Genomic DNA, 26,305 nt, shown 5'->3' with positions numbered 1-26,305 from the left:
CGTCTGCACAACGCTTCCCATTTGTTTACAATATATGCGTCTCCGATTTTACCGTGCATATTACCAATATACTTTCATTTTAAGCCTTTATTATATTTAAGATCGCGTGTAAGGTTTACTTTGTGTTTGTTTTGCTGTTTATTTTTTGCGTGGTTTTTCTATCATCTGCGCAGGCGTTTTTTCGATTGCCTGAAGTTATTGTTTCGGCTCGCTTCGGTACCGTGTGAAAGGACAGATTCCTAGTGCGTCAACTGTGTTCGTAATGTGTGAGCCGCGTAAGTGAACCCGTTTTTGTTGTGAAACTCGTGCTCAGTACTGTCTTCCCTTTATTTGTTATTTGCATTTCTTCAGGTGTCGTTTATTGTTGTTCTTTGTGCGCGTGGTAATTCTGGAATGGCTCCGCAGAAAACACAGAGGCCGCGGAGCGAGAACTGGGAAGTACGCGAACGCCTTGCGCTGTTAGACGGCATTTTTCCGAACGTTTCAGTTCTAGAAGACAAGTCCAATGACCATGCTGTCAACTCCCGATAAAAAGAGACGCTGGCAGCTTGTTTACCAGGAATTTTGCGCTGCTGTGCCAGCGAAGGACCGCGACCTGACTCGTATGAAACTGCAGTGCCGCCGGATGAAAGTCACGTCAAAGAACAACTGGCCGCAATATTGGGCCGCCCTTTGTACCTCCAAAACAACTCTCTGAAGTGGATACTGCCATCAAGGTTGCCTTGCCGGCAGAATTCGAACGCGACAACAGCTCGTATGACGACGACAATCTGCTGGATACAGATGGGTAAATATTGTATTTACGCACGTTTCATGTGTTAGTGCCCCGTAAAAAGTAACAAGAGTTATTTCAACGTATAAAAGTTAAAATAAGTGGGCTTAGAATTATTCCCTCCCTCAATTCTGTATTTTGTACTCCCTCTGTACTCCCTCAATTCTGTACTCCTAAATTCTGTACTCAATTGAATTCTGTACTCAATTCTGTACTCCCTCAATTCTGTATTTTAGCACCGCATTTTTCTGGCACGGCGATACCCGAATCACCTTTGCCTAACGTGCACATTTCCGAAATACGCAGGCCGGCCGCGAGCCAACAGCGTGCAGCCACTTCTGCCAGCAGAATATTCGAAGAAATCACCCAGAATGCGTCAAGGTGGCATAAACCGGTACGATGCTGGTGCTCAGATTACTGATTTTGAGCGCGCAGTGTTTATTTACCTTAGAACCGTCTGTCTGACATAACTTTTTTTCAGCGGGGACGAGGACATGCTCTGCAATCCATTCGCTTCAAGTTCGAGTTTTGTGCTGCCTAAACGTGGTCGTGAAAGGTACCCAGACACCAGTGGCCAGATTATACACAGGCCGAACAATAAACGTTGCTTTCATGCAGCACACGGGACAGCTGCGTGCTCGGGCCAGCAGAAGCAGAAGCTGCTGAAGATAGCGGAACTCAGCGTACGATCACAGGCACCCACGAAGGAGGGCGACAGAGTTATAGCCCAGTCGCAGCCTCCTAAGCCACACCACCCGCCTGCGATGGCGTTGCGTCAGGGAGCCGTCGAAATCGGTAATTACACGGACGGGGAAGTGGCGAGTGCTCGGGTAGCTTTAGGATTCCAGTCTTATCCCCGATACATTGTATCTGTCTTATATCAAATTATTTTGGAGGGTACCTTGCAGTAATCAAAATATCGCTCTCCCATTTCGTACCAAACATTCTATCGGAAGGACGCAAGTGTAAGTTTATTATTAAGCGCGTGATCTTGCACAGTGATTGCTTCAGGAAGGCGAGAAAACTGGAGGCAAGAACGGAGAAGAGGAAATACGCGTGGTAACTATAAAAAACTAAGAAATATGCTGAAAAAGTGAAATCCTGAAAGGCGATGTAGAGGCAAATCATTAGGGCGTGTATAGTAAAAAATTTCTATAAACATGCACGGCCGCTAAAAAAGAGCGGGAACAATATTCCTTACCCAGTATGCACAACAAGAACGCCTGGTTATCAACCGGCATATAACGATGAAGCTCCTCTGGATTCCTCTTTTGAGGATTATTGTTCTAAGTGTTGCGGTTCCAGCAGGTGGGCCAACTTTGAAATCTGCAGCGCGCTAACGAAAATTTAACGTACCTCGTATAACAAAACCCACCTTACGTTATTACTGTTTCAATCATTTTATGGTCAGATAACGTAGTGTTACTCTAACAGATCTACCAGACAGACTCTGACGTGTTCAGCAATGTAAAGCAGCACCGCCACTCGTTTTCGTTTTTGATAATTTTTATTGGATCCCCACTCAAACATTTCTTGCAGGCCCCCAGGGACTGCGAGGTCAGCGCAGTCCACGGTGGTAGCCGAGTGCTACGAAAACGGACTGCGTATGCAGAAGACGTACGAGCGACAGCAGCACGAACTGCAAGTCAAACTCCAGCAGCGCCAATTGGAGCAGGAGGACGCCAAACGCAGGCACCTGGACGAGGAGCACGAAATGAAGATGGCCGTTTAAAGCAAGAGCTCAAGTACTGGGCGATGTAAAAAAGTAGCATTATGTAGTTATCGCTAAAGTCTGTTACCCACTCCACCCTTAACATAAACTAACCTGTCCTTTCGACATTTATACTTGTTTGGCTTTTATTAGTATTTTTTTCGTTTTCATTCCCTGTCAACTCTAACAAAGACGTGTTACTCCAGATAACAAACTGTCCATTTTGCTTTCGCTTTTTTATACCTGCATCCTAAAAATATGGAGAAAATTTTAGTGCGTTGCTGATCTTTCAATTACGACTAGTTCTGAAACGATAGTGTAAAATTGAAAGTTCACAGCTTTCCTCAACAACGACAGTGTCCGCAGGCTATAGTAGAACATAGGTTGTGCGTCCCTAATTAATTTGCATGATAGCGTCTGTAAGGTCCACTTATGAGATTAGCGGCCAGGCGCCCGGGCTGCGCGTGGGAACCCGCCGCCCTGTCTAACGACGTAGCACTGCCAACACTGCAGAGCAGTCGACGCCAATTCGTCACGGCGCGCACGGGAGACGGATCGTCTGGCCAACCGCATACCACACGGTTAATCCCCCATTGAGAAAGCAGACGGTGCCGCCGGATTCCAGGAACCACCGTCAGCGTGACACGCGGAGGTGGTGGGATTACCGGCGTCGAATCGCGCACCCTGCAAGAAAGCATTGTTAAAGCGCCCCCGCCGGCGCAGGCACTGTCGCCGTCTTTCGCTTTCACCCCGCGGGGTCGCCCGCCCCTGCTCGTCTGTGAGCGTGCCGTTGACCCGAAGATAGTGGCGCCTCATTGAATATTCCGTGGCGCGCTGAGTGACAGCTGTCTACGTGAATTTGGGCACTCCCATACGCGTGTACGAACGCTACAGGGGCGTTCCCGAGAGAGGGTGATCTCGAAATTTATAAGGCCGAACTTGGCCGTTGGAAATCGTTCTCGTCTGCGCGCCGAGCTGGGCAGTTCCCGGCGGGACAAGGAGTCTCGACCGTTAAAGCTAGGTTGGGATTTGCGAGTCCCCTAGTCGAGGTTAAGATCGCGTCGGAGGTTAAGGGTACAGCGCCGTACCGGGAAACTAGACGGATCTTGCGGTGAGACAGGTTCTCAGCCGTTGTTTCTCGAGCGGTTTGTGTACGCTCCGAGAATAGGAGAGTTAGACGAAGTTGAGGAGCTCGAGTGATTCCTGCGCACTCGGAGCTAGCGTCTAGCTGAAGTTTGCAGTTTTTCCTTTATTAATAATGTACCCAGTTTTCCCACTGTAAATAGCTGCATATAAACCCTTCGTTTCATTTAATCAACCCCAACGCCTTGAGTTTGTCAATTCGACCGCCGTCTCCAAGAACGTCAACACTATCGCCCTGCCAGCCTCCTGCCAAATCAACCGCGGAGCCCGGGCGATTGGGTTCCTCATCGACACCGGACTTCGGGGAAACGATTTTTACTGGCGCAGTCGACAGGATTTGACAGAAGAAATCACCAGGCCACAACCAGGAGCGGCAAGCAGACGCAAGCCCGCCTTCATCGGCGGCTGCCGAGCTCCGCGCGGAGTGGAGCGGCTGAGCCAAGCCAGCGCACGGGGCAACGACGCAGCGGCCGACCACCGAAGGTGCGGGTGAGTGGGATTTGTTGCGCTTCGTTGTGGCGGTGTAGGCTGAGTCTGGGGTTGCATGGTAGTCACGCGGAGCATGCAGACGGACATGGCGGAAGGAGACGGACATGGTCAGACAGACGAGGCGCCACCTCAAGGAGGCTCGGCAGCAGGAGGATCTCCCCAAGCGGAATCCTAGGCGATAATCCTCAAACGAATGGAGTTAGAGTTTCAAGAATGGGAGAGAAAAGCAGCGCGCGAAGCGGAGGAGCGAGAGAAAAAAGCAGCGCGCGAAGCGGAGGAGCCAGAGAGAAAAGCAGAGCGCGAAGCGGCGGAGCGAAAAGAGGAAAGAGCGCGAGAAGCGCGGAGCGAGAGAGAAAAGAAGCGCGAGAATCGGAAGAACGCATACTAAAACTGAAGCTCGAATCCGATGAGCGGCTGCGAAGGTTGGAGCTGGAGACGAGGGCTGGGAAGCAAACTCCTACGGGCTCGGACTCAGACGAGGGTAGGCGGCCGGGCTTAGACCCAGTCACTCAGTGCGCAAAGGTCCTGAAAGGGCTCAAGCTGCCGTGCGATGCGGATATTCCGTTGTGGTTCGACGAAGCTGAAAGGTTTTTTGTGACGTACGGTGTACCGGAGTCGAGTCGGGTTCATTTAGTTGTACCGGCGTTGTCGGAACGGGTGAGGTACATGTTACGTGGACTCGGGGACAGTGAGCGCAATGACTACGAAGCGGTAAAAAAGGCTGTGTTGCAGGAGCTTAGGCTAAGCCCCGCAGAATACCTCGACCGATTTGCAAAGGCAGCGAAACGTAACGACAAAACCTGGTCGCAATTTGCCTCCCGCGTTGGCACGCAGTTTGACTACTACTTGAAATCGAGGAAGGTCGAAACGAAAGAGGAGGTAGTGGCCCTTATGGTGGCCGATAGAATTAAGAACAGTTTGAGCGCTGAGGGACTGGAGTACTTTCGCCTACGCGAAGCAGAGACGTGGCTGAAGCCGCCAGAGATAGCTAATGTGCTGCAAACCTTCGAGCAGGCCAAGGGGAGAGGCTCCGCTGTTGGGCGTAGAGATCAAGTACCCCCGCGCAATACCAACAGTGGCAAGCGAATGTGGACTTGTAGCGTCTGTAGGGGAGAGGGTCAACATTTCCGGCTGTGCCCGAAAATTGCTGAGAAGCCAGGAAACCCAGGGCGCAGCGCGCACGTGCAGAGAGTGATAGTAGAGGACGCAAGTGCAGTGCAGGCTCAGGATGCCGGCCTGACGAGCGGGGGGCAGCGAATTCTCGTGGCCGAGGTAAATGCGCGCGGAAGCATTGACGAGCTGAGAAAGTCTAGACTACAGCACGTGGAACTCGACTGTGCAGGCAAGACAGTTACCGCGACGGTCGACACGGGAAGCGAAGTTACGGTGGTACGAGAAAGTCTAGTCCCACAGGACGCTATGCAGCCATCGGGCACCATCAGGCTAGTTCCAGCATTTGGTAAGTCGGTTAGCGCGAGAGTGGTCAGCCTGCCTGTGAGTTTGAGGCAGGCCGTGTCGGTGGTCAGGAGTCCCAAGGTGCAGCTAATCTGTGCTGTCACCAACAATCTCGCCGAGGTACTGGACTGTTTGCTTTCGAGATGATTGGGAGCTGCTGACAATGTCACCCCAACCAGGGGGCGAACAGCACGGCTGAAACTTTCGCCTCCTCAAGTGGGGACTGCTAGGTCGCAACCGGGGCGATCTCGGAACCGGTGGCTGCCGTGTGTGAGATTACGGGAGAGACGGCACCCGAAGCTCCGGCCGAGGAGATTGATGAGGCAGTCAAAGTTGAGGGCCCGCGGGCAAGGCTACTGGCGTCTCATCTGGCTGATGACAGCCTTAAGAAAGCTTGGGCCGACGCGAAAAGAGGGAAAGCCGGCATGTTTGTCTCTGACGGGTTGTTATTTTATAGTGACACTATAGCCGGCGCGAAGGTAACGCAACTTGTGCTGCCCTCAGAGAGACGCGATGAGGTACTTTTGCTGGCCCACGAGTCACTATGGGGAGGCCATTTAGGCCCCAAAAAGACGAAGGCTAGGATAAAATATCGCTTTTTCTGGCCCGGCCTAGAGGCAGACGTATCCCATCACTGCCAAACATGTCATGGCTGCAAAATCCGGGCAGATAGACGGCTCAGCGACCGGGTCCCTATTGTTCCCCTAACAAGGCCCGACCACCCATTCCAGGTAGTAAACGTGGACATCATCGGTCCCCTGGACGTACCGTCGGGTCGGGGCCACAAGTATGCGCTTTGTCTGGTTGACCTCTGCACACGCTGGCCCGAAGTCGTGTGCCTGCGGTCACTTACGGCGAAAGCAACTTGGAGGCTCTCCTCACAATATTCAGCAGGAGTGGCATCGCTGAGTTAATATGCTCTGACCAGGGTACTAACTTCACGTCCCCACTGACACAAAGCTTTTTGGAAAGGTTGGGCTGCGCGCCACGCTTCTCGACACCGGAACACCCGGAGAGCAATGGCACGGTGGAGCGTTGGAATAGGGTACTTAAGAACATGCTGTTTCACGTCATCGAGAAGTATCCAAGGAACTAGGATAGACTAGTACCGTTCGTGTTGTGGGCCTACCGAGGGGTTCCGCACGACACAACCGGAGTCGCCCCGTTTCGCATGCTTTATGGCAGGAACCCCACAGGACCGCTGGCGATCCTCCAGCACAGTTGGACAGGGAACTGCCCGTACCAGGCACATTAAAAGAGGAGCCAGCGAAATACCTACGGCAGCTGCGCGAGCAGCTAGAGGTAGCGGCGGAAGTGGCGGGGCTCACGGCGGGCGCGCGCCAGAGCAGGTACGCGCAGGCGTACAATAGAACCGCGCGTAACAAAACGTTCAGCGTGGGTGAACAGGTCATTTTGTTCGACACGGAGGGTAAACGTAAGACGGCCCCGAGATGGTTGGGCCCATTCACGGTTGTTGCACAGGAGAAACAGCATTCATACCGTCTCGACATGGGGGAAAAGAGAACTTCGGTGGTGCACGCGAACCGCCTGCGGCCTTACTACTGTCGCATCAGTCACGTGCCTTTATGAAAATTTCTACGTCCAGTCAAAAGACAGTCTACGTCCCGGAGGCGACAGACTATGTATGTCCTGTGAGCGTCCCCTGTGTTGGAATTTCGCCACCGACTTTCTGCGTCCTCCAAGCGTACTTTGTGTTTCTGTCCTCCATGTGTACTGTATATTTCCCGAAGGCTATAGAGCCTGTGTCCTGCAAGTGTCCCCTATATTGACTTTGGCCACTGACTTTCTGCGTCCTCCGGGCGTATTTTGTTTCTGTCCTCCATGTGTATCGTATATCTCCCAAAGTCTATAGACCCTCTATGTCCAGCGAGTGTCCCCTATATTGAAATTTTGAGTTTCCAACCTTCACATTTCCTCCAAGCAACCTGCACGTAACCGTCCTCTACATTTTCAGCACCTTTTCAGTTTTCCCAAGTGTTGATAAATGGTTCCCAGATCTATATGGGTTGTGTTCAATGTCTCCACATTGGCTGAGTAACTCAAGAACAACTTTGTACAATATTTTGTGGCATCTGGGACTGGCAATGCCAACTCCCACAAGCCACGCAGCGAAACAGTGACAATTCTTTCGCCACTTGCACGTTTATTAACCTTACTTAGCCACCTGGCCACGGGCAAGCATTGACGACAGGGAGCCAGAAATTTCTTTTTCACTAACCCCGAACTCCGAGCAGGTGAAGGCTGAAAAAAAAAGAGTGAATGCGACAAATTATTTCGTTTGCAGGCAACATTAAGGTATTAAGGTCTACAGAAACACACAACATGCACACATACTGGCATATATTGGATAAAAGGCGTTCATCAGTAGCTATTTCAATTCATCTAAGCAACTTGTAATACAGGTCTAAGTTTGCCCTGGCAAGTTGCTGAAGTGCTGCCCAACATTGTGTAGAGATAATATGTTCTGAAATTTGCCTCTACAAGCAGAGCTTTTTAAGAAAACAAACTCAGCCACGTACCGCACATAGTTTTTGGCCTGTTCAGAATGCATAATATAATCAATACAGTTAACTTAGCTATAGATGTAAACACAAAATTGTGCAAATACTGCAAAATGTAGAAAATGGGAACAATTGCCACCTGGACATATGCTCAAATACAGCTTACTATCGTTAATGCTAATGCAAAGAAATTCCACATTTTTCTTTCCACCGTATTCGACCCATGGTAGTGTCCTAAAGCTGAAGATGGTAAGCTTAATTTCTTCAATATGCTATCGGGACTGTGGTGCCGTTCTGAAGCGGCGATGGTGCCATTGCGCGGCACCACCGCCGCTTCAGCGAACAGCGCCGCCCGTAGCGAACCGCTCTTCAGTGGAATGCCGGCGACGGTCAGCGCCGCGGAGTTGTGCAAGGCTTTCTGTCGTTCTGCTGCGGTGCAGCTTGCAAAGCGTAGATAAACACACAGACACTTTTTTCAGTTCGGTAAATCTTGAAACTAGAGGGGACCTTTATGTGGCATGCCAAGTATTTCATTTATGCCCATACTCAGTAATTACAAATAGCAGACGACACACAATGCGCCAAGCTGTATGTCAAGCTGGAAGTGCAAGTCCATTCCTACGTACATGTTTCATGCCTGCATGTAGTTTGGGGTATCGAGGAATACATTGCAGGTAAATGCTCCTACAAAGCCGATGTGTGCAGCCGATCCAGGAATGCTATGGCGCTGGCCTTTGGCAGTTGAGGACGGAACGGCGTCGTGCACAAGCGAGACAAAGTTTGGAGTGCCTTCTAAGACTTTCCCCAAAACAAAAATGGTGATGGACCGACTCTAACTTCATTAACTTCAGTAGAGATGTGTTTAATTTCACAGAAATACGCTTACTACAGTCACCGGTAATCGTTTACAGAATAAATACCACACGATAGTAGAACGTTGTTGCTTGCCGTGAAAAAGCATTGCTTTACAAGACTTGGTTGCTCGCTAGTTGTAAATGGTTTTTCAAAAAACAATTCCTGCAATGGTAAAGGACGAGAAAGAGGAGGGTGCCAAAAACCTGTCATCAGTTACACGACTGAATGCTGCGGTCACGTTTTACAACCTGCCCCCTACGCTTGAGAAATCATGCCCTCCTCAGTCATAACGACGATGATGGTTTATTGGAAAGCTTTCTAATGAAATTTTCTAGGTTGCCTTCTGGATTTAAACTTAGACTAGTTGAGCTTTGAAAGTGACCAGCTGACCAGCACACAGTTTGGTCTTTTGATCGCAGTGTCTTTGACTGTTACCCTTTCCATTCTTTTCCGCACAAAGAAAGCTTCGCATTCAATCATCGTCGTCGTTAGACTGAAGGCTGGATGATTTTTCTGTTCAATTTTGCACGTCCATGCACACCTCTCTAAACCCTAATTGCTTCCAGCGTGTCGGAAATGTATCTGTGCTTGAGGACTCAGGCTAATGCACTCCTATTTGAGAGTTGCGCGTTTTTTGGTTTCTTCACAAGGCAATTCACGATTCTTTTTGGTACCCGGCAAAGAATACTTAAGCATTAAAAAAGACAGGCTGACAATTATTACTGCCACATTTTCTAACTATCGGTGCCAGCGTTTATTCCACGCAGGTGGTGAAATGGGAAGGCAAGGGGGGACGGTTTGTAGCTTATGCTGTCTGGTGGCTGAATAACTTTGGCTCTTGATAAAAATGACCACTACAAACATGGGAGTTCCGCTTCGGCTCTCAGGCTCCCATGCGGTCACAGTGTCGCTCACCAAAACTGAAGGCACGAAGCTCACGGTTAAAGAAAGAAAGTGTAAACTACAGCGACGTTTCCACAGCCACACCGTGATCAATCTCGTATGTAAGTGCCTTTCTCTTCAAAGCACACTTCTCAAGGTATCCCATTCTCGAGGCTGGCGTGGAAACCGTAGTCATTAAAACCAGTGAAGCTAATTTAAAGTGGTAGAAATAAATACTAATATTAATAGTTTTATTCCTTCTCAGATCACGTGCAGTCAGGCGCAGAGTGCTGTAAAAAGCGATCATATCAATGTAGTTCATTCTGAAACTTAGAACTGTCCGACAATTTTATGTAGCTGTTACAGCATTTAGGAAATGAACACTAATAGTTTTATTCGTACTCAGATCGGGTGAAGCCAAGCATAGTGTGCTGCAAACACAGCTCTTCAGGGCAGCCCATACCCAACTTTAGAAGCGTCCGGCAGGTTTACGTAGCGGTAATTGCATCTAAGAACCCAACACAACTGTCTAGACTGTTTCAGCACACATATCCACTCACAACACCACCAAAACATTCAAAGCACCGAAGCAAACACGGAAAAAATGATAGGAGGCAGTCTAGCCCAATACACCGGCTCCTTCCACTAACAAAGGGAGCACCGAGTGGTGGCGCCACCCGTCCAGCTGCCCGGTCCTTATAAGTTTTCATTCCTATGGTGCTGTGAAAATCAAGCACCACCACTAAATAAGGCCACGTCCAGGGTCCCTGACAAAAAGACAAACATGCTAACAAGTTCGTTTTCTTTGTGCTCTACCCAAGTACGTATCAATCACCAGCTAATACAGAGGAGCCTAGTTCAGCTTTAGTATTCGAAAACACAAGTTGAATTAAAGGAACGTGTACAATTAACAAAAATTAGGAGAAACCTCAAGGGCAAACTTACACAGGACGGCTTGCAGCCTCCGGGGGTCCAGCGCCTTCTTTGCGGCAGTCTGTTTCTGAGCGTTACAGGTTCTGCCATGGAGTGAGGAGCCGGCCAGCTCCTCGGCTGTGAAAACTGCACGCAGAAGGTCCCGGGCAAACCTTGTGGGCTGGAGGGCTGCGCTGCTCTTAATCCTGGCCAGCAGCCTTTGTGGCACGAGCACTCCATCTCCTATGTCCACCTGTAAAAAAAAAGAGTAAAACCCGTAATTGTGTTTATCCTGTACTCATGTTTAACCCGTAATCAGGTTCTACAAACAGCAAAACGGACACACCGGAATGTTGAAATGGCAGAGGGAACAACAGCATAACAAGCAGCAAATGAAATAGCATTGATGATCATGAGCTTTTGCAAATTTTTCAGGCTGCGCAACGGATAGACGTCCCATTTGGCGTCATTAAGGCCATCTTACGAGAACGTGGGCCGCCATAGCCTCGCAGGGGAAAATAGGTGACGATAGTAGGAGCCAAATACGGGCCCACCTAAAATTTCGGGCTATTTATTCCACATTTCTGTTCCACAGCAACGAACGGTGCTCCTCATAGCGATGGCAATTCCGCTGCAAGCTGCGACGGTCCCCCTGGCGACAAAAGTAAATGTGATAACGAGAAAAGAGAACTAATCACTGGCAAACGAAAAAAAAATCGTCTGACGTATTGCTCATACATGCTCGCTGAAAAGTTTTGTTAGGGTCATTCTTAGGCATTTTTGTGTGTAATTACAGTTAATGAATCGGCGTCGTCTGCATAGAGCGCTGGTCTTGCATGGAAGTTGCTTCTGTCTCCAACAAAATGTTTACTCAGCTGCTCTTCTCGGATAAAATTATGCGCCAAACATCGACTGCAAGCGTGCGTAATTATTGGTATCCCGTGTTAGGCTTGTTCAGCATGTGGTTCTAAAATTTTCGAATATAAAACACACCATCCCCAGGTCGGCGCTCAAAGCGCCTGAGGGCAGTAAATGCGCGCACAAATACACGCACGCACACGCACACACGATTTATCGTGCGACTGCGTCCGCGAACAGAGCTGTAACGGCGGGCGGACCTAGCTTCAAAAAAAGGACGCCAATCGGTATACAACTGGAGCATTTTCTTTGAGGAAAATTAGAACATACCAATTTAATTGAATACAACGCATGTATTCCCAGGCAGTTAGAGGTACGGGGGTGCAGACGGTCTATGTTGTACACGGTCGCACGATCTGGCACTTATTAGATTACTAGCAACTAGTACAGGAAGTGCAGGCGTAGTCGGGGCGATAAGCCGTATAACATCTGTACTGCTTCAAGGCTGCGGCAGTACACAGCTCGCCGCTCGCAGTACACAGCATACCGCATCCGTTCAAAGTCTCTGCGTCCTTGTGCAACCGATGTACTATTCTGCTTGACTGCAATGCTGTGGTGGTGTGATTCTTCATTTTCTTCTTTTGTAATGCAAGCAAGATTAATTGTAATGGCGTTGTTGTAAAAGCATACTGGCCTAGGTTATGTGCACGGCTCGGGAACTTCGTCAAGCTCTCTCGAGCTTTTATTTCCAAAGCCCACTGCTCTCAGGAGTGGAAATTAACAAATTAAAAAATTAAAATAGGAAACTTACACAGCATCTACGGGGGTATCCTCCGTAATTCCGACGACATATGCAGCATGGATGTTCGGACTTCCGCTTTCTGGCTGTCTGCAGGCTCGCAGGTGCATTGAAGTTAAGCCAGTAAACTCATTTGAACCTTTAATTGAGAGTGTAACACTGCACATGAATGAGCATAGTTATAACAAACAAGGGGGCTCCCACTACACCCCTGTGCAGAAAACAGACGCTCATGTGGAAAGAGGATGGAAAAGGATCACTGGGAATCTACAAAGCAAGCAAACAAGAGATCAGGAAAGAGAACTTTTATGACAGCAATACAGGTAGTGCGTTGCTCTTTGAGGCGCGGACTGGCTGCTTGAGAACTCGAACTTACATGAGCAAATATTCGTCCCAGGATGAGACATGTGTGGGATGTGGCAGGGATAAACAAACAATCGACCACATAGCCAAAATTTGGGGGAAAGTCCTTCTTCCTGAGGCACTGGGCTTCGCAGTTAATGGAAGCATTATTATCTCTATGGAAGCAATAACTAGTCAGAACAATAAGAATACCAATACTTTATTTCAACCCAGGAGGGGTGGGGTGTGCTGGAAAGGCCAAAGGCCCATACCGAAAGGCCCAGCACACCGACAAGTAGGTATTACTAGAGTCCTTACTCTGGTATTACTAAGCATCGGCTAGAGTATTGGTGGAAAAAAAGCAGGGAAGTCGATAAAGTGACACCACAGCCAGGGGTAGCGGCAGGGCAACATTAAAACAGAAATCCGAGTTGAGGGTTAACTACATTTAAATTACTAAGAGAGGCTTGATGGCGTATTCTGTCACTCCGATTCAAAAAGAGGCCTTTTATTATCATCATCATCATCATACAAAACGGCATACGCAATGGTGGTTATCTATGAGTGTTGGTCGCAGACACCTTTTCTTTCCTTTGTGGTCGCTATTTTGGAAGCATGGCCGAATTGAAATAAGTGCTGATTTTTATCTTAGTTGCGCCACCAGTGCGTGTTTACCACAGCGGACGTGTGATAGGGCTGGCGATATGCCTCCGCGCAAGCGCTACAAAGAGTACCTCCGAGATGTGAGCGTTCATGTTCCAATACGCACAAAATACCACTACAAACGTAGCGCGCAACAGAGTCAAGCCTCGGAATCGTCGCACACGCTTCCCTCAGACGTACCAGCGGATGACCAGTCACATGTTGACTTATCCGATGTACGCGACCAGCAACACCGCAACGACAGTTCCCCTGTGCCTCCCGGTGGAAGCGAGCAAGTTGACGTGCTGCACCAAGAGTGTGTTTTAGACGACGGTGATGGCTCTGATGTGTCTGCCTGCGGTGAAACTTCAAGCAGCGACGAGTCTGACTCGGACTCGGACTTTCCCGGTGGGAACTGGGGAGCATCGTCCTCCGATGCCTCTTCCATATGCAGTGATTCTACCGACGAGCCAAGCGAGGTCGATAACATCGACATTGAAGTACCGTGCAGCGTCGAGAGAACAAAAATGGTGAGTATCGCTCATATCTGTAAATGCGCTAGTAGTGATGCTTCTTCAGTAACGGCTGACGAAACATTGGGGTTAATTTATAGAGGTTTTTCACTCCTTTGCATCGTTTGTAAACATTGAAGTGTGTGTGACAAAATAATTTTTCAGTCGTAAAAACACCTGTTCATGGACTTCGATCATTGACAATTATTTTCATAGCGGGGTCTTGTAACTTTACTGGCTTAAAAAAAACGCTTACCTCATCGGCTTAAAATATATATATATATATAGTATAAGTAAAAAGTCGGATACACAGCAAGAACAATAACAAACAATGTTTACTTACGTAGCGGCAACGGGACTTGCCTTCATCAGAGTAAAGTTACATGATTTTGCTGTCGCAAACATTTTGAACACATTTCTTATATAGGTTTGCATAAAACTGTGAGAAAGAGCGGAAAATGTTTCGGAAATGGGGAGTGTGCATACAGTCAGGCTACGCCTATGTTTCAACATCAACAAACAAACAAGAAAAATAAAATAAAAAGGGGGGGGGGGGGAGCGAGAGAGAGAAAAAGGGGTCGTGTTAACAATGCAGCGTTCAAGGTTGCACCATGACGGGTCAACGTATGCCGCGCGGGCTGCAAGTTCAGACAATGGGGGAAACTGGACAACCGCGGTTTGAAAAGAAAGGGAAGAGTATACTATTTCCTGTTCAATGGCTAGCTTCTGTGAAATGCTCTTTTGTGCCCCCTATCTATTCTCTTGACCCGCGGGGGGCACACCCATCTTCGCTTCCCCGAACTAGTCTCCGCAGTCACTGAATACCTTACTGTATACTCTTCCCTTTCTTTTCAAACCGCGGTTGTCCAGTTTCCCCCATTGTCTGAACTTGCAGCCCGCGCGGCATACGTTGACCCGTCATGGTGCAACCTTGAACGCTGCATTGTTAACACGACCCCTTTTTCTCTCTCTCGCTCCCCCCCCCCCTTTTTATTTTATTTTTCTTGTTTGTTTGTTGATGTTGTACCATAGGCGTAGCCTGACTGTATGCACACTCCCCATTTCCGAAACATTTTCCGCTCTTTCTCACAGTTTTATGCAAACCTATATAAGAAATGTGTTCAAAATGTTTGCGACAGCAAAATCATGTAACTTTACTCTGATGAAGGCAAGTCCCGTTGCCGCTACGTAAGTAAACATTGTTTGTTATTGTTCTTGCTGTGTATCCGAGTCTTTACTTATACTATTTCTGCGCGCTTTGTGAGTTTATCTTTCTCTCTCTCTCTCTCTCTCTCTCTCTCTCTCTATATATATATATATATATATATATATATATATATATATATATATATATATATATATATATCACGGCCCGGGGGTTGAAAAGAAGGTCCCCTTCTCCCCGTGTAGTCAGAGTGACGCTGGCTACCACCCTCAAGCGTCAGATACACTTCTAGTAAATATAAATAGCCCAGAAAGTGAAGGAGAACACAGTCGCCCAGATAGCCGAATTGGTAAGGCATTCGACATGTAATCGAAAGGCGTGGGTTCGGTCCCCACTCTGGGCGCGTGTTTTTCTTTCTTTCTTCTGTATATTTAAAAAAAATAATGTTTACCTAATTAACCGTAGTGAAAAAGAAAAGAGCCTAACCACGCCCCTATGCCTCCTTTGGCATTGTAGACTGCCGACCTATCTTTCTATATATATATATATATATATGTATATATATATAAGGGGGTTGAGTTGCAGAAAAATTGAATTCGCTGAAGAGGGATCGAGAGGCAAGCAGTTCAAAGTAAACTAGCCGAAGAATTTCACTTGTGCAGCGCGATCACGCACTGGTGAGGATAGCTGTTGGTCAGTGCGCCATGCTCACGCCCGGTTGGTGAAATAAATTAGACGCCAAAACGCTTCGATCAAACTTCATTAGAAGATGCATACACGCACACACATATCAGGGATTTAGTCCTTGATGACAGCGGCCTACAATTTTATGCCATCCTTTACAGCGCGCAACAAGGCACGTTTCTGGGCGCGCGCAGCTTCGTCCAGTTCATGAGCAGCGGATTCGGTCGCCGCTGATGCCTGCGAGTGGCAATGCAACCAGCGACCCTCTATAGCCCAGCGCTGCCTTTTGAAGGCCATCTCGCCGAGCATGACACGCCAGCAGAGCGGAGATTAAACATATCAGATAGGGTGGCGGGGGCAGTGCGAACACACTCTTTGACAGGCCCTCCATGGTTCCCGTTGGTGCCCATACAGGGCGCAGCGATGCAGTTCGGCCACCGCTCCCGGGCTCCGTTTACCTCTGCGCGGACCTGTATATGTGTTTAACTTCACATTTCTCTGCCGTAATGTCATTGTCCTTCTGCTGCTACACTCATGCTTCCATCCCAATCGTGCTAATGCATTGCATTCTTGCCTTGCAGGACGAGTACCTCTACCCAGGCTGCAAAATCACCCGCGGAGAAAGCCTTCTACTGCTGATGGCGCATAGCCTCCGTCACCACTCCAGCAGAGAGGCAACTGAGAGTCTTCTTAAGGTCGTGCAAGCACATTTTCCAGATGGCACACAATTTCCTTCATAGAAATATCTGTTTTTTAAGCAGTTTGCACAGGAAAAGGGGCAACCAGACATGTTTTTTTACTGTAGAAGGCTAAGTGCCTTCTTGGCAAGTCAGAAGCCTCAGAAACAGACATCCACTGCCCTGGCTGTGATGGAGAACACAGTGTCAAAGAACTCGAGAAGGATGGATCGTACTTTCTTGTTTTTAACATTGAGGAGCAGGTCAGCCGAATTCTTGAAGATGCAGACACGCATATTGTGCTCACTCAGAGAGAGCGCAGTATGGACATGTCTGACATCAAACACAGCAAAGGGTACAGTGAACTTGGCCTCGGCCAAGATGACATCTCTGTGTCGTGGAACACTGATGGTGTACCCCTGTATGAGTCATCGAAATGCTCAATTTGGCCCATCCAGCTCCAAATTATTGAACTGCCGTTGAAGCAGCGGGTGAAACGGATAGTGCTTGCTGGATTGTGGTTCGGCGGAGAAAAGCCAGAAATGGGCGTGTTTCTAAAGCCATTTGTTGATGAGATGAATAAGTTGTCCAGCAATGGTTCTTGTGGACAGCCACAGATGGCACAAGAAAGCACACCCGTGTGCTTCCAGGACCATGTGTCGTGGACACCGTTGCGCGATGTGGGGTCATGGGCATGATGCAGTACAACGAGGCGCACGGGTGTGCTTGGTGTGAGCAGGAAGGAAGGGTTGTCCCGAAAGGAAAAGGTACCACTCGTGTTTACCCTGTTCAAAGCCTTAAGGGCCAATTGAGGACCGACGCCTCAATGAGGCACTATGCTTCTATGCTTCAGAAGCCGAACGACAGGATGAACCTGTAATGAGCATGACCAAAACCTCAGTTATTTTTTTTCTTGCTTTCTTCAAGTTTCCAGCTGGGTTCGTAGTGGATTACATGCATGCGGTATGCTCTGGTTTCGTGAGGACGACTGGACGCATGTGGTTCCAGCAGAAGAGGGCATTCCCCTACAGCCTGGGTTTGGCCATCCCCACGGTTGATGAACGCCTTAATAGGCTAAGGCTGGTCCATGAAATGCCTCGCTTGCCAAGGTCAGTCCACCTCATAAAATACTGGAAATCCTCAGAGTGGCGCAACTGGCTTCTGTACCTGTCTCCAGTTGTGCTCCACGGAATACTGAAAGGGGTGTACTACCAGAACTGGATAAAGTTCGTCCGAATCATGCATATCCTTCTGGACGACTGCGTGGCACTAGACCAGTTGAGGTCCCTGCAGAAGGACATGTTTTCTTTTCTGCAGGAGTATGAGGACCTGTACGGGGAGAATCGCCTAACCTTCAATGCACATGACCTGTTACACTTGGTCGACTGTGTTCGGGAGTGGGGACCCCTGTGGAATGTCTCTGCTTACTCATATGAAGGTGTGAATGGCCGCCTTGTCCGTCTTGTCAACGGAACGAGGCATGCCCACTTGCAGATCGCAGAAAAATGTCTCATCCTGTCGACCATGCCGAAACTTTGTGCTGAGAGATTAGGGCCATCATCTCCCATAAGAAACCTTATTGTAAGCATGATGAAGGGCTACAGACTAAGAGTGAATTGCAGTGTGGCTTCAAGCTACACACTTCTGGGGAAGGGGAAGCGGTCTGCCTATGGCATCGAGTACTCAAAAGTCATCGTTGATGGCTTCTTGTACTGTGTAGAAAGGTTAGGCAAGTCACAGAGGGCAAACTCGTATGTGCAATTAGACTCAACCCCGCCTATGTTCGGTCAGATTAAGTCAATCATTTCTGAAGACTGCCAGAGGCATATTCAGGACTGCAACTGTGGAGGCATGGTTTTTTTTTTCATTTTGAATAAGCTTAAGGTTCAACACCAAGTGTTCAATGGAACCTTTCTTGGCTCGGAAAGTGTTTTTAGGGGTGAAGCTCCTAAAGCCGTGGGTCTGTCCATCCCTTGTGTCTCGTGGTACGTGACCACCTAGTTCGATGACTCACTCGCAGGTGGCGCTACGTGGCCGCCTAGTTCGATGACTCGGGCGAACTTTCACGGGAGAGTTACGGTTACCGATGATCTCCCCCTCTCGAGCTTCGCCCCACTTATCATCATTCATTCCGTGAATATGGCGTGATTGTTTTTTTCGTGCAACCTTCCTCGAGCATTTTGAAAGTCAGTGCGACTGAAGCCCGGAAATGTGTGGCCTTAGCTGTTGAGGAGAAGCTTTTCCTTACTCCACTTCAGGCAAGCCATGTTAGGGAAGTAGTTTAGTTTGTGTATTGAAGCTTGAATATAGTACGGTTAGCTTGTGTATGCTCACTAGCCCCTTGTTTTGTTTTGTTGCTATATGCATCAAGTTACTCTTCAGCACACCACAGTACATAAGTATCCCAAACATTTTTTGCATTTAGGGAGACCATAAAGGCACTGTACAGCTGTATTTCTTTCATAGTTCCATGACAATTAACACTAAAAGAATTTTGACGCAAACTGAATTTAATTAAGCCAGATAACTGTAAAAGCAGGAGAATAAGTAGCAATGGCTCTTAGTGTTGCTACACCTTTAGTTATTTATTCTTCAATGGATCTTCAGCCTCGCTCGAACGTTCACCGCAGTGGAGCAGTACGGATTAATTTAGACCATTGATTCATTGTGAGATTTAACGCACCGACACTACACAGGCGATTAGGCGCGCCGTACTGAAGGGCTCTGGATTACGTTTGACCACCCGAGGATCTTTAACGTGCGCCGAAACCTCGAACACACGCGTGTTCTTGCTTTTCGCCTCCATCAGAAAAGTGGCCGCCGCGGCCGAGAATTGAACCTGCGTCCTCAGGCTCGGCAGCACAACGCCTTAACCACTGAGCCACCACGATGAGTTTAATTTAGACCACCTGAGGATCTTTAAAGTGCACTGCACTCATTACACAAGCATTTTGATTTTCTGCCTCCATCAGAAACATGCCCGTTGTAACAAGAATGGAATTAGCGTTCTTGTCTCCTCAGCACAATGTCTTGGTTTGCATAGCCACCATGGAGGGCCACATGTAGCAATTATGATTTGTTGTGTTTTGCATGCCAAGGCTGCACCTGGGCTATTATGTATGCCGTAATGACGGCCTGGTCTAAATTCACACCTTCATTTGAATTGAGTTAGACCACATGGGGTCTCTAAAATGCACCGAAATGCCCGCACGTGGGCGTTTTCATTTTTTGCCTCCATCAGAAAAATAGCTGCCACACTTGAAGTCTAACCCATGTCATCATCTTCACTAGCACAATGCCTTAGCCAACATTGCAACACCTCGGGCACCTTAAGGTGTGCCAAAATCTCTCGCGCACAGTTGTTGCAGGGTGAAAGCTTCATTACTCTAGGTACAAACACAGGAAGCTGCTCAATCCTTGTAGTGCCAATTTGACCTTGACGATTGATTGCACGGTTTTACACGCCGAAGCTACACCTGGGCTCTAAAGTGCTCTGTAGCGGAGTGCTCCAGATTGATTTTGACCTCCTGCAGGGGATCTTTAACGTACGCTGAAATCTTGACACACGAGTGTTTTTTGGCTTTTCTCCTCCAACCCACAGCACAGTGCCTTAGCTACTGAGCCACTATGGCGAGTGTAAATTTTAACTTCAAGCTCCGTCAAGGTAAAGCCAGTGTCTCGATCTTGCACTTGGCAGTGAAGGTGTCCCACAGTTTTTTTTCCTCCCAAGGTTTAACGCACCGACACTACACAGGCGATTAGACGCACCGTACTGGTGAGCTCTGGGTTAATTTTGACCACCCCGGGATCTTTAACGTGCGCTGGAACCTCGAACACACGTTCTTGCTTTTCGCCTCCATCAGAAAAGCGGCTGCTGTGGCCGGGAATCAAACCTGCGTCCTCGGGCTCAGTAGCACAATGCCTTAGCCACTGAGCCACCGTAGTGGGTGTCCCTCAGTTCTCTTGTCACTTGAGTTAGTCACATGCCAGGGTCTTGTGGAAGTTTATGCTGGGGCTTGCTGTAGTGCTGCTTTCTTAACTTCTTTGTTCTTCATTGGGCCTTAGCCTATTACATTATGGCAACCACAGAGAATGTTTGGGCTTTTCGATTCTTCAAACTTGTATTTTGGCCGACCAGGTGTTATGAATAATGTTATGAGGAAAAATACAGTCAAAGCAGCCTAACATCACAGCATTTTCCTTTTAGAGTGTCTTGGTTCATTGGTTATTTGGTTCATTGTGTTTTTAATGCTTGCACATAGGTTGTAATTAGTGTCCAGGTTCCCCACCCTCTTTTTTTGTTTGCTGCACGAATATGTTCTCTCTGTGTGGGTAGTTGCCGAGCTGCATCGGCTTTTGCAGTGACTACGTCTAATATATTGAGGATACTTTTGAAAGCAGCTACTTGAGGAGCGCCAAAACTTTGTTAGCATTATGCTCTCATTCTTTTCTTTTTCTGAAGCCTTTGTGTCTCCTCTTTGTGTCCTTTGTGGGGTGTATTTATTATTTCTGTGTGGGCATGTAGATACATGCTTGCATGCTCTTAGCATTGTTTTTTTTAAGCATGATAATCAGAAGTACGCCTTGCTGTGTACTCCCCCACCCTTCTTTGTTCATGTAAATATGTATTTTGTGTGTGTAAATACATGTGTGTGTGCTTTTTTTGTAATGCTTGCTCATCAGTTGTGAGCTTTTGTGTCCAGTTTCTCTCTTTCTTTTTTATGTAGACCACGTGTCTGTACGAATGTATATATTTGGAGATGTCTCACGGTGAAACGTGCGGTGGGAAAATATAATTGGCAAACACTAATTGACAAACACTGCACCAGTGATTGTTCAGTGCTAGACCGGCCTCTTTTGTGCTTGCCCTGTGTGATTTTCCTGCTGCACTTCACGTCTTTAGGTATCATGTTGCTGCATTGCCTTTTTTTTCTTTTTTTCCTGCAATCATGATGACTGAGTTTAGAATAATTCGGAAAGCAGCAAGTTGTAGAAAAAAAAGCCCCATTGGCACTGAAGTATTCTGGTCACGTAACGGGTGACATCACTCGCATCCTTTTTGTGTACAGGCGCCCCCCACGACTTTTTTTTTGTTTTATGTTACTGTGGTATTATCAGGGTGATTATGTATTTTTGTATTTGGCATGTTGATGTGCAGGGTTCTGCAGTGACCATGTTGACTATGTGGACAGTAGGAAAGCAGCTAGCCGTGTACAGTGCGATAAACCTGTTTTAATTTGGGCATTCTTTATGTGAAGCGTGCAGACCGTTCGTAAGCTTGTTGTGCCTTGACATCCCTCTTTTTGCTGGGCAGGTGTGTGCTTTTATAGAAATGCGTGTTCAGCATGCTACTCCATTGTTTTCTGCGGCTTCCGTTTTTTTAGGCTTCCGTGTTTTAGGCTTTTGTCTCCATTTATAGGCTTCCGTGTGCCTAGGTTTATGAGTAGTTTATTGTGTGAATTTTGGTGGCTACATTGTTTTTTATGCCTTGTGTTCCATTCGAAATGTTTGAACCGCTGACCTTTTATGCACGAAACAGCATGTAGATGAAATAAATCTCAAATTTGTGTGCTGTGCATTTACTTGTCTTTGTGTTTTTAATATAGCACAACTGTTGCATTGCATGAGGGTTGCCTGTACAAATAATTGTATCACACATTAAATTGCTATAGAAAGTTCTGAAAATTTTTGAATGTTCAGGTATAAAAGAAATTAGTTGTGGCTGCCAAAAATGCCTTACCATATGAGAGATTTTCCGAGCCGTCTATGAATGGCTTTCATAATAGCATGATTACATTCGAAATACAAAGGATAACGAGTCATACTATGAACACATCATTTCTGCCACGTTCCCCAAGGAGCACTGGGGTTTAGGTGAGTCAAAGTCATCTAGTTGTAGTCAGTTGTATCAACCAAAGCAATAATGAAGCCTGTCACTTTTAAGCTACAAAATGTTATCATATGCTGAAGCACCCAGTTAGGTTTTATTGGTTTTGATTGGCAATTCCCAAGTTCCAGTTTGAGCTGGGCAGTGTGCTCACTGCTTATTTTTGGTTGCAGCTCCAAAGGTGTCACTGGGTTACCCTCGCAATGTTGATTATGGCGGAAAAGATGGGTTGTTTGCCATCTATCCCTTTTAACAATAATTCATCAGTGATGACGGTGTTTCCTGGCAAATGACATTGTAGTGAGGTACACGTACCTTTCAAATAAATCGAAGTTGTGTGTTATCGCTTTTCCTATAAGGAGAACTGATAATCATTTTTGAAAGCTTAAAAAAAAGGAACTAGAAATAGAGTTTAGATAGTTGGGAACATACCGTATGAAGTGATTGTGAGGCAACTGCAATTAAGGGCGTCACAAAGTTTACATAATTCTTTCTGCACTAATTATAGATGCGGCAGGAAACGACATACCAGCATAGCACACTGACAGTCTAGTGCCTTACAAACCCTCAAATAAAGCGTTTTGCTCCATAGATGCAATGTCACAAGGAGCAATGCGCAATATGTTGCTTGTTACAAAATTATCATAATTTAACTTTCCATAAACTGAAGAAAAAACAGGCAGTTCATGACGTCAGGCCTGTCCAACAGTCTATATATAGTCCATAGGCTTTGAATTCTCTGTAGTCATCGAAAGAAAAGAGAGAAGAAAAAAACGTTTTCTAAAGTACAATTTTGAAAACCACAACTTAATAATCAGAAACAAGAGCAGCTGCCATCTTGCAGCACAGCTGGGTCATAGCTGGGACGTGGAAGGGTTCAAAAGAATTTCCTCTTTCAGCTTCTTGAGTGACTTTATGCAATCATGACTACCGAACAACCATATCCCGCTCGATTCTCAACTTCGAAAAATATGCCTCTCATTACAATGTAATGAGCTGATAGCTGATGAAAGCTTAATTGTACCGGTGGTTTGCAATTACATACCATAATTTAATTACATGAAAGTCGAAATATAGCCAAGTGACTTTCGATGCCGCCGAGCGAGGGGAAGTTTGAAAAATAGTGCTGGCTGAACTAATTCAGAGCGATGATGTCGGATGGTTGTGTGACCACCCTGCAAGGCAATTAAGGGTGCTTAAAATGCTTATACAGCTGTTTAGGATGACTGAAAATGGATGCTGATGGGGCAGATGACATATTACAATGACACTTAAATATCAAGAATGGGTATACACTTTTGCTCCTTATGTGCGTCATTACAGAAAATTCACCCGCACTTCCCCGAAAGGGAGCATGGGGAAGTGCGAATGCACCGGTGATGCGAAGGAATTCTTCTTGGCCAATCGCCCTAAGTGGGTATGTGGTGGGGTCGCTTTCGCACTTAAAAACTCTTCTTGGCCAATCGCCCTAAGTGGGTATGTTGTGCGGACGGACGGACGGCGGTGGACGCGTGATTCAGGGTCGCTTAAGATAATACTGATTGTGGAATTAAAAGCTATTTAATTCCACACTAGCCTGGTCAAAGTTTCAATGACTTGTGGGCTTGGCGCCTCGTGATCCCGATGTATGCTATAGGATTCAACCAGGGCTTCAATCCCATTTCGGTGAGGTATATTTGTGTACAGAGAAGTTACATCTATAGTTACAAGGAAGGCGCCGTCATGGATTTTTATGTTGTTAATTTCCCGTAGGAGGTGGTTAGTATCACGAAGATATGCCGAATGGGTAGCGAAGGAACTCTTCTTGGCCAATCGCCCTAAGTGGGTATGTGGTGGGGTCGCTTTCGCACTTAAAAACTCTTCTTGGCCAATCGCCCTAAGTGGGTATGTGGTGCGGATGGACGGACGGCGGTGGACGCGTGAATCCGGGTCGCTTAAGAAGTGCATTCGCACTTAAAAAATCGTGCAGTTTACTTTTTCAGAGTTGTGACTTAGTGCGACCTGGCATCGCTTTATTTTCTATATGCTGAAGGAAAAACAGACGCAGTTTATAACTTTCTGTTTCCCACAGTCTATACAGAGTCGATTTACTTTTAATGTCCTGTAGTCAATTGAAAGGAAAACCAGAAGGCAATGCTTTACGGTGCTCCAATTAAGTATAATGGTGTGTCAAATTAATTATAATGACTGCTTTCAAAAAGCAAACTGCCCTGTTCTCGCTGTGATGCCACTCAGGTTAAAAAAGGATTGCAAATATCTTATATGTGTGTGTGTCTAATAAATAACTCTTTTTACACTAGGACCTCCCTACAGAGGCTCTGAAATGCTTAAGCAATGAGAGCGTGTGCCCATTCTTACTTTCCATATGCGGGGGCCCAGAGACAAAAGTTCAGTTTGCTTTTTAGCAGCAGCTATGTAGACTAGTTTGACACCAATTTACTTTTTACTGACTGGAGAAAAAACAGAGGCAGTTAATGACTTTCTGTTTCCAACAGTCTATACAGAGTCTATTTACTTTTATTATCCTGTAGTTAATTGAAAGGAAAACCAGAAGGCAATGCTTTACGGTGCTCCAATTAAGTATAATGGTGTGTCAAATTAATTATAATGACTGCTTTCAAAAAGCAAACTGCCCTATTCCTGCTGTGATGCCACTCCGGTTAAAAAAGGATCGCAAATATCTTATATATATATGTGTGTCTAATAAATAACTCTTTTTACACTAGGACCGCCCTACAGAGGCTCTGAAATGCTTAAATAATGAGAGCGTGCGCCAATTCTTACTTTCCATACGCGGGGGCCCAGAGACAAAAGTTCAGTTTGCGTTTTAGCAGCAGCTATGTAGACTACTTCGACACCAATTTAGTTTTTATAGACTGGAGGAAAAATAGAGGCCGTCCTTGACTTCCTGTTTCCAACAGTCTATACAGAGTCTATAGACTTTTTATATCCTTTGGTCAACTCAAACTAAAAGTCAACAGAAAGGAAACACAGGAAACACAGAGTAAATACAAAGGAAGCACAAAGGAGAAGTTCATTTTCATAAGGGTGGGGGCAGTGTTCGATGAAGATAGCGAGTTTGGGGACGTAGACTGCGCCCCGCGCTTTATGCCGCCGTGTCGAAGTACCCTCCTTTTACCGATCGAGAAGTTACATTTAAGTGAGCGAGAGGGCTCTGAAATTGTAAGCGTATTTGCAAAACACGCCGACCTGTTCGATGGAACGCCAGGACTCGCCTCGGTGGGGCAACACCGAATCGAGCTGCAGGGAAGTTATTAGCCAAAGAGGGCTTTTCCTTACCGTGTTCCGGAGCTGCTCAGGAAAGAAGTCACCCACCAGGTAGACGAACTGTTAGAATTGGGCCTCATTTACCCAGTGGAAAGTGAGCATGCTCACCCGGTCGTTTGCGTCGGAAAGAAAGATGGGTCGTGGAGAATGTGTATTGACTACCGCAGACTAAATGTCGTCACTCGCGCCGATGCATTCCCTATGCCTCCACCGCAGGAGCTGATCCTGAAAGTGGGTCACTCGAGGTTTATCACAGTCATAGACTTGCGAAAGGGCTACTGGCAGGTGCCGCTAGCGCCGGAGAGCCAGCACCTAACCGCCTTCGTCACGCACGACGGGCAGTACGCGTGGCGCGTCATGCCGTTTGGTCTCAGAAATGCGGCAGCAACATTTCAGAGGATGATGAACACGTTGCTCGCCAAACACCGGTCCTACGCTACGGCCTATCTGGATGACAGTGCCGTCTTCTCCTCTTCATGGGAGGAACACCTTAGGCACGTGGACACTATCCTCGGCTTGTTGACGGACGCGAAGTTAAAGGCGAGCGTTGACAAGTGCCAGGTAGCTCAGGGCCACATTAAGTACCTAGGCCACGTAGTGGGCAGCGGAACGCACGGTCCCGATCCGGAAAAGCTGGCCGCAATCAGAGGTCTCGTACAACGAAAGACTAAGAAGGAGCTTCGAAGCCTCCTTGGCCTTTGCGGGTATTA

General features: G+C 47.2%; 1 pseudogene; it reads left to right on the top strand.

Moving 5' to 3' along the window:
- Positions 1-4,200: 4,200 nt before the first annotated feature.
- LOC144164846 (uncharacterized) overlaps positions 4,201-26,305 on the top strand; it is a 22,675-nt pseudogene continuing 570 nt past the window's right edge.

The sequence above is a fragment of the Haemaphysalis longicornis genome, unplaced genomic scaffold (assembly GCF_048455015.1).
Source record: "Haemaphysalis longicornis isolate Haplotype H1 unplaced genomic scaffold, Haemaphysalis longicornis Haplotype H1 scaffold_14, whole genome shotgun sequence".
Lineage (NCBI taxonomy): Eukaryota > Metazoa > Arthropoda > Arachnida > Ixodida > Ixodidae > Haemaphysalis > Haemaphysalis longicornis.
Note: the sequence above shows the minus strand (reverse complement) of the source record. Positions and strands in the feature narration are given on the sequence as shown.